The sequence below is a fragment of the Culex pipiens genome, chromosome 2 (genome assembly GCF_016801865.2).
Source record: "Culex pipiens pallens isolate TS chromosome 2, TS_CPP_V2, whole genome shotgun sequence".
NCBI classification, from domain to species: Eukaryota; Metazoa; Arthropoda; class Insecta; order Diptera; family Culicidae; genus Culex; species Culex pipiens.
The window spans coordinates 109276035-109283767 of record NC_068938.1 but is presented as its reverse complement, the minus strand read 5'-3'; the positions used below and the strand labels follow the sequence as shown (position 1 = coordinate 109283767).

Here is a 7733-nt window from a genome sequence, read left to right as displayed (position 1 = left end):
AAAATCACGGTGGTGAAGAAAGGGGGAACAAACCTCACGAGAGTATGGAAGCCCAACCGAATCGACAAGACAAAACATTGTAAGGGAAAACCAAAACATGTGGAGAAAAGTGCATTTTAGGGAGGTTGCCGTGCTCCTGAATGTAGCTGAGCAGCACTGATTGTTGTCATTGTTGCAATTGCTGGTGAAAATGTAGGAGTGCAAAAAAAAGTGAACTGCATCCAGTTGGGGAAACTCAATCAACGGAGTGGAAAACTCGGAGAAAAGAGTGAAAAGTGCAGCAGCTCTTTTGCAGGTTTGCGTTTTGCCTAGAAATAATGTTTTCATCGAGTAGAGAGAGAGAGAGGGATAGAGCAAGAGTTGGGAAGTTGATTTGATTTCAATTTCCACCTGGACGTTGTCGGATGTCAACTTGTCAGTGAAGATAACGAGATGTTATCGTTGCAAGCCGGTGGACTCTGACCAGGAAGCAGCCCTGGGAACGAATTTGAATTTGATTTGAAACTTGATTTTTTTGGGACATTTGTTCTTTACCCGGCGATGTGATTTGTGGCAGCCAAGCCGTTTCTCGAGAATTCATCTTTGATTGACAAATTTTCGATTGTCTCTAGAAATGATGTTTGAATAAAATTTGAAATAGTCTGTCGCAAAATTCTCAGAAATCTAAGAATCACAGTCATTAATATTCAAAATAACAGGTTTCATAATAAAACAATTTCTGATAAAACTGTTTCTATACCCATACCCAACCTAAATTATCTTTAAACATTGTACGAAGAATTTTTTTAATGATCACGAATCTAGAATAATTCATTTCAATCTTATGACGAAGGGCCAGTGGGACCAATACACTGTTAGCTACAAAAAAGTGACATCTTGTAAAAAAAATGGATTTCTATTCAAATCCGTGGCACAGTCGAACGTGACAACATCAATAACGGCTACCGGTTTGGATTTAGGGCTTTGAAGTCTTGGGAAAAATGATTGAGATTGATAGGGACATAAGGTCCAACTTTTTAGGTGTTTCCCTAATTTCATCTCCGTGGAATCGTGGTAGCTTTTCCTGCCTTTAAAAAAGTAAAAAGAATTAAGTTTCTGAAAAGTATCATTCCTGGCCGGCCATTTGGCGGACAAAATATTAAAAAGCGCAATTTTGATATGTAAATTATATAAAAAGGTGATTGAGTTGGACCTCACTCTTGGAAGCATCTGAAAGTACACATTGTAGAGTACATTTGTAAAGTTTTTTTTGAATGGGTCCTATAAACATATAAAAGACAATAGTAAAAAAAAAACCTCCAGATTTGCTGGAAATATCTCTTTTTATGAACTCAATCAATATTTATTTGAAACTACTATTTGGTCCGAGCCACGTAGCCCAATGCACAGTGGTCCAGATTGCAAAATTAAGTGGAAAATGGATATTCCGAAAAATGGTTACGTTTTGGAGCTTTGGTGTCTTCAGAAGAGTTGTTGCATATAAAAAGGGGCAACTTTTGGTTTGGTTGAAAATTAGGGTGGTTCACGATTAGGGTGATTTTGGAAATCTTACTTTACAGGAATATTTTTGGGAATTTTTTCATCTTCTAAAAAGTTGATGGGCTTGCCAATCCAAGCAACTTTGTCCAAGACACCAAAATTTTATCTCGTATCTACGCCTTCTACGACCAAATTTATAGAAAGCATCTGAGCAAACTTTCAAAAATCAGTTTTTTTAACGTGGCAATTCAGGGTTAAGTTTTAGAGAAAAGTGGTATTCGGGGCACTTTTAGAGCTCTAAAAAACAAACATTTTTATTATCTGACAAGTCAATGTGGACTTAAGGGTCAAAAGTTACAGCGATTTTAAGGTAAAAAAGATGCAAATTTAAAACTTAAATATCTCAAAAAGGCGCAAGCCAAATTTTAAGCACCAGGTTGCATTTGAAAGAGGAGATTTAGTACTACAAACGCTGAATCTCAGGGGTGTTTTTCTTTAAACTCGAGATATCTTCATTTGAAAAAGTCTAATTTTCAAGGGAAAACCTTATGGGACCACCCTAACGAATTTCGAAAATTTTCCAAATATATGTTTTTCCATGTAATTTTGCTCGCTGAATCTGAATCTGCCCTCAGATTTGACCCAAAGTGTCAAAAAATCGATTTTTGGTCATATTTTGGGTTTTTATGTAAATTTATCAGATGGTGTCTTCGACAAAGTTGCTTGGATTGGCAAGCCCATCAACTTTTTAGAAGATGAAAAAAATCCAAAAAATATTCCTGTAAAGTTAGATTTCCAAAATCACCCTAATCGTGAACCACCCTAATTTTCAACAACACCAAAAGTTGCCCCTTTCCATATGCAACAACTCTTCTGAAGACACCAAAGCTCCAAAACTTAACCATTTTTCGGAAAATCCATTTTCCACTTAATTTTGCGATCTGGACCACTGTGCAATGGTAACGCTTCCGCCTCGCAAGCGGTAGATCGGGGTTCAAATCCCGGCTCGGACCAACACAACTGGTGATCTTTTCCCTTCTGGAATCGATTGCTTAGTAAAGGGAAGGTAGTGTATCGTCATAAACTGGTCCTTTTTAGACCTTCTAGACCTATCTTCACGTATACATATTAGCCTGTCTCATTTTGAGGTCATGTCGAAGAATTTCAGGTGCTCTCTTCTTAAATGATAGATTATGATGTTAGGAACAATGTTTTCTTAGATAAGACCGTAGTAACAGTTCAATAGAGCGAATCTGCGTTTGTAAACAAGCAGTCTATCCCTCTCTTACTTGACGTAAACTGTCACTTGAGCGAAAGGGATAGACTGCTTGTTTACAAATGCAGATTTGCCCTATTGAAATGTAACTACGGAAGAAAAAATAATAAAATAGTTTCTCGTTCCGTCTCTTCGATTCACTGAAAAAAGTCACTTTTTTGAATAAAATTCAAAATCAATACAAAAACCAAGGGGAAAACCACTCTGCACAGTGCCCCTGAGCAGGCTGTGCCTTGAAGGTGCCCAACGTGCCCGAAGGTGCCCGATTGAAGGTGCCCTGAGGCAAAAATCAACAATCGGTGGGTGATGCTAAGCAACCATTATATTAGAAATGTTTACATTTTTTTTTTTGGCATTTTGTAGAAACAAAATTTGATTTTCAAACTGGTCTGTCTTTTTCGAGGTGGTAGCGAGTCGATTCCAACTGCAGGCAGAATTGTGCTAGGAACTACGGAACAAGGACAAGAAGGAGATGACCAAGCAGCTCGAGTAGCTCACCTGAGCTGCTAAAGTTGTTCGTGGCTGAGGCCACAGCGTGGTGCTTGCTGTCTAAAATCAGCGTTGTCCGCAAGGCCATCTCCCGGGTGTCCATGAAAAAGGCAGAGGAGAACCAAGAACTGCGTGTCCCTGGATATACGTAACAAAAAGACGTGCCCCGTGCGTATGGCCCTGAGCAGCGAAAGCGCGCCAAGTTCCAAAAGCAAAAGCGCGGCGTCAAGGCTTGAACACGTCGGTCAAGTCTACTTTTTCCTTCAACAAAAAATCGCTGGAATCGTGAAAATATTGTCTGTGCGAGACAGCCGTTTATCCGCCGAAAACAAGGACCGCATCCTGAAGTACCGCGGCCTCGGTGCAGAGAACACCCCCTTCCGCTCTGAATTTTGGATTAGAGAGGGATGCAAGATGTTTTCCTTCGAAACAAGATGAAAATTTTATAAATGTATTGTTTTGTAAACTCAGTGAAATAAAATCGTGAATAAAAATGTATTTTTGGTTGGACACTTCCTTTATTAACTTTTATGTTATCCAACTTTCTTTTCTCCCGTTGACAGCTATCAGTGGAGCTAATTCTTTTCCGTATCCTGAGAGTTGTCCATTGGATTATGTAGCACGGTAACAATGGAACCTCCTTGCCGTGTTGACCGACGCTGCAATTGACAATGTTTGAGGTGTTCTTCTTGAACAGGTCCTTATTTTTGCCCTTGGTCGACACCATGGGGGGTTGTTCATCCGCGAGGAATCGAATAACTGGTCCGCTGAGCAGGGTTGCCTTCGAACTAAAGTTGCTGTCGTTCCATGAGAGGACGCTGTTAATCAATTTCACGTCAAAAACGAATCTCTTAACAATTTAGAAGTAAACTCATTTCGAATCGGCCAGTATCATGAATTTAAAAAATAGTCTTAAAACTTCATTTATCCGAATGTTAACTTTCTCGTATTTTTGTTGGGAAAACTGCAAATTGATCATATAAATCAAATTTGTGGCCGAAGTTATAGCACGGACGAACGGACATGACACGGGGTTTCAAAAAGTGAAGCAGGTTTTCTTTTATTTCTTCTTGGCGAAAACCAGCGTCCGTGGTTATAGTTTTCCTCACCGAACTGACAATGTTTACAAATTTTAACCTGATTACTAAGATAATTTGAGTTTGCTTGATATGCTGTCAAAATAGGTGCCGAACCTCGTGCCGAACTGTGCCCGAAAGGTGCCCGAGAGGTGCCAAATCGTGCCCGGGGCTCTTTGATCAGAGTGGTTTTCCCCTTGACAAAAACTGTTTCGATCAGGTCCCGCATAAAAAAGTACCATATCAAAACTTTTTCTCATATGGTAATTGAACTTTAAACTATATTGTTACTACCATTTCCTAAAATGTTTGACTACTATTTTAGAAATGGTATATATATGGTTGGCATGAATTTTTACTATCTCTCAAATGGTTTAACCATCTGGCATAACGGTGGTTAGCAATGGTAACCTTAAAAAACTCAGTACTATTTTCGTCTAAAAACTGTTTGTTGTATGGTTAAGAAATGGTTTAAGTACTATTTGGCAAAAAGTAACCTTAAAACAAACAGTTCACAAATAGTTTAATATAGTTAAATTTTAATTTTGGGAATTTGTAAAAACGATTTCACAAATAGTTACCATTTCTCAAAGCAAGTCTCAAAGTGTCATTGTATGATCCAATATGGTAATCAAATGGTAATTTTTTATCCGGGGTGTGTATTATCTTCAAACGATAGTTTTTTGTCCATAGATTAGAATGCACTATCAATATTGGACCAAAAATGTAAGTTGTGGGTTTATGTCGAATAAATCGCATGTTTCCAAACTTTTTTCAAAAATGCTCATTTAATTAAGGGTAGCCTATATTTCCTAGTAAAACCAATACACGCAGCTTGTAGGAAATTTCATGATTTCTGAGAAAATGCAATTTCGATACCCCAGAGCCGAGATATTTGAGTTTTAGTGAGAAAAAAAGTGCCAATTTTCAAAATTTCTCAGAATTCAGAAGCAAGGCCTACTAATTACACGACGTTGCAAGCATATGTCTTAAAGGTCAGGATATGCTTTCTTATAGTAATTTTGGCCGCTGAATCCGAATCTGAAATCAAATTTCGTGTAAACAGTGATGTTTTGGAGCTACACCCTGTTGGAATGTTATTTGCGTGTTTAAATCGCTGCAATTTAAATTGCTTGCAAGTTCGGTCAAACTTTTCTCGTTTTTCGTTCCACTTTGATTGTTATTTTACTCACAGAACTCTTTATGATTAATATTTTATTTACGTTCTGATCATGTTTGGCAATCCGAAAATCGTATATTTTTATTGTAAGTCTGTGCCAAGGGGAAAACCACTCTGATCAAAGAGCCCTGGGCACGATTCGGCACCTCTCGGGCACCTTTCGGGCACAGTTCGGCACTAGGTTCGGCACCTATTTTGACAGCATTTTAAGCAAACTCAAATTATCTTAGTAATCACAAGTTAAAATTTGTAAACATTGTCAGTTCGGTGAGGAAAACTTTGCAGTTTTCCTAACAAAAATACGAGAAAATTAACAATCGGATAAATAAAGTTTTAAGACTAGTTTTTAAATTCATGATGACGGTGTCTTTTCGAAGTGAGTTTACCTCTAAATAATTTAGATTATTGATAAGAGATTCGTTTTTGACGAGAAATTGATTAACAGCGTCCTCCCATGGAACGACAGCAACTCTAGTTTGAAGGCAACCCTGCTCAGCGGGCCAGTTATTCGATTCCTCGCGGATGAACAACCCCCCACGTTGACGACCAAGGGCAAAAAGAAGGACCTGTTCAAGAAGAACACCTCAAACATTGTCGATCGCTGCGTCGGTCAATACGGCAAGGAGGTTCCATTGTTACCGTGCTGCATAATCTAATGGACAACCTTACTCTCAGGATACGGAGAAGAATTAGATCCACTGATAGGTGACAACGGGAGAAAAGAAAGTTGGCTAACATAAAATTTAATAAAGAAAGTGTCAAACTAAAAATATATTTTTATTCACGATTTTATTTCACTGAGTTTACAAAACAATATATTTATAAAATTTTCTTCTTGTTTCGAAGGAAAACATCTTTCATTTCATGATCATCGAGGCCGCGGTACTTCAAGATGTGGTCCTTGTTTTCGCCGGATAAACGCCTGTCTCGCACAGACAATATTTTCGCGATTCCAGCGATTTTTTGTTAAAGGAAAACGTAGACTTGACCGACTTGTTTAAGCCTTGACGGCGCACTTTTGCTGTTTGAACTTGGTGCGCTTTCGCTGCTCAGGGCCATACACACGGGGCACGTCTTTTTGTTACGTATATCCAGGGACACGCAGCTCTTGGTTCTCCTCTGCCTTTTTCATGGACACACGGGAGATGGCCTTGCGGACAACACGGATCTTAGACAGCAAGGACCACTCTGTGATCTTAGCCATGCGCAACTTTAGCAGCTCAGGTGAGCTAATCGAGCTGCTTGGTCATCTCCTTCTTGCCCTTGTTCCGTAGTTCCTAGCACCATTTCGCCTGCAGTTGGAATCCACTCGCTACCACCTCGAAAAATACAGGCCAGTGCGAAAAGTAAATTTTGTTTCTACAAAATGCCAACTGACCGTTCAAAAAATGTAAACATTTCTAATATAATGGTTGCTTAGCATCACCCACCGATAGTTGATTTTTGCCTCAGGGCACCTTCAATCGGGCACCTTCGGGCACGTTGGGCAACTTCAAGGCACAGCCTGCTCAGGGGCACTGTGCAGAGTGGTTTTCCCCTTGGTCTGTGCATAAAAAAAAAATGCACGACTGAACCAATTTTAACCTTTTTGATCTCGTTCGGTTCGTCTTGGGGTCCCTTAAAAACCTAGTTAATATTATGAAATTTAGAAATGTACCTCAAACGTTATGCTAAAAAACGATTTTGTCTAAAGTCCGAAAGATTGTAAAAAGGGTATTTTTGTAAGAAACCCGTTTTGTTATAATTTTTAGAAAGGTATTTGAACAACCATTTAATAATGAGCTCAAAAAATTGAAGAGTAGATAACCCTATCAAAAGTTATAAGCACTTATGTGCTTTTTAAGTACTTTTCAGAAGCCGGATATCTTTTTTTGCCATAAATTACCTTAGGATATATCAACTGTTATTTGTACTTCCGTTTTAATGATGCTATTAATTTAAAGCCAGGTCTCAGATATTTTGATGAAAATGATTATGAAAATGATTATTAATTATTAATTATTATTAATCATGCAAACCATCTTCAAATTGGTAATCAAAAAATCGTTTATTGTAGGCTATGATTTTCTTAACAAGAAAGGTTTTTTCAATCAAAAAACACATGTTAAGTTGATTAAAAAGGAAATGATGATTGCTGTTCTGGTAAAAGCAATTTTGTAAATATAACCAAACAAAGTGAGCGAGGCACCAACCACCTCAAGGGTACAAGTTCAGTTCAATGGTTTGGACTCAT

At 38.3% G+C, this 7733-nt stretch overlaps 2 long non-coding RNA genes across 2 annotated transcripts; both read left to right on the top strand.

Annotated features, from left to right (window-relative positions):
• The first annotated feature begins 2947 nt into the window (after positions 1-2947).
• Positions 2948-3740, top strand: LOC120415683 (uncharacterized). The gene is made up of 2 exons (XR_005605246.1): positions 2948-3054; positions 3119-3740. It is a non-coding gene; the product is annotated as an uncharacterized LOC120415683 (long non-coding RNA).
• Positions 3741-5636: 1896 nt separating this feature from the next.
• LOC120415679 (uncharacterized) lies at positions 5637-6815 on the top strand. Its single transcript, XR_005605244.2, has 2 exons — positions 5637-5876; positions 5946-6815. It is a non-coding gene; the product is annotated as an uncharacterized LOC120415679 (long non-coding RNA).
• The last annotated feature ends 918 nt before the right edge of the window (positions 6816-7733 follow it).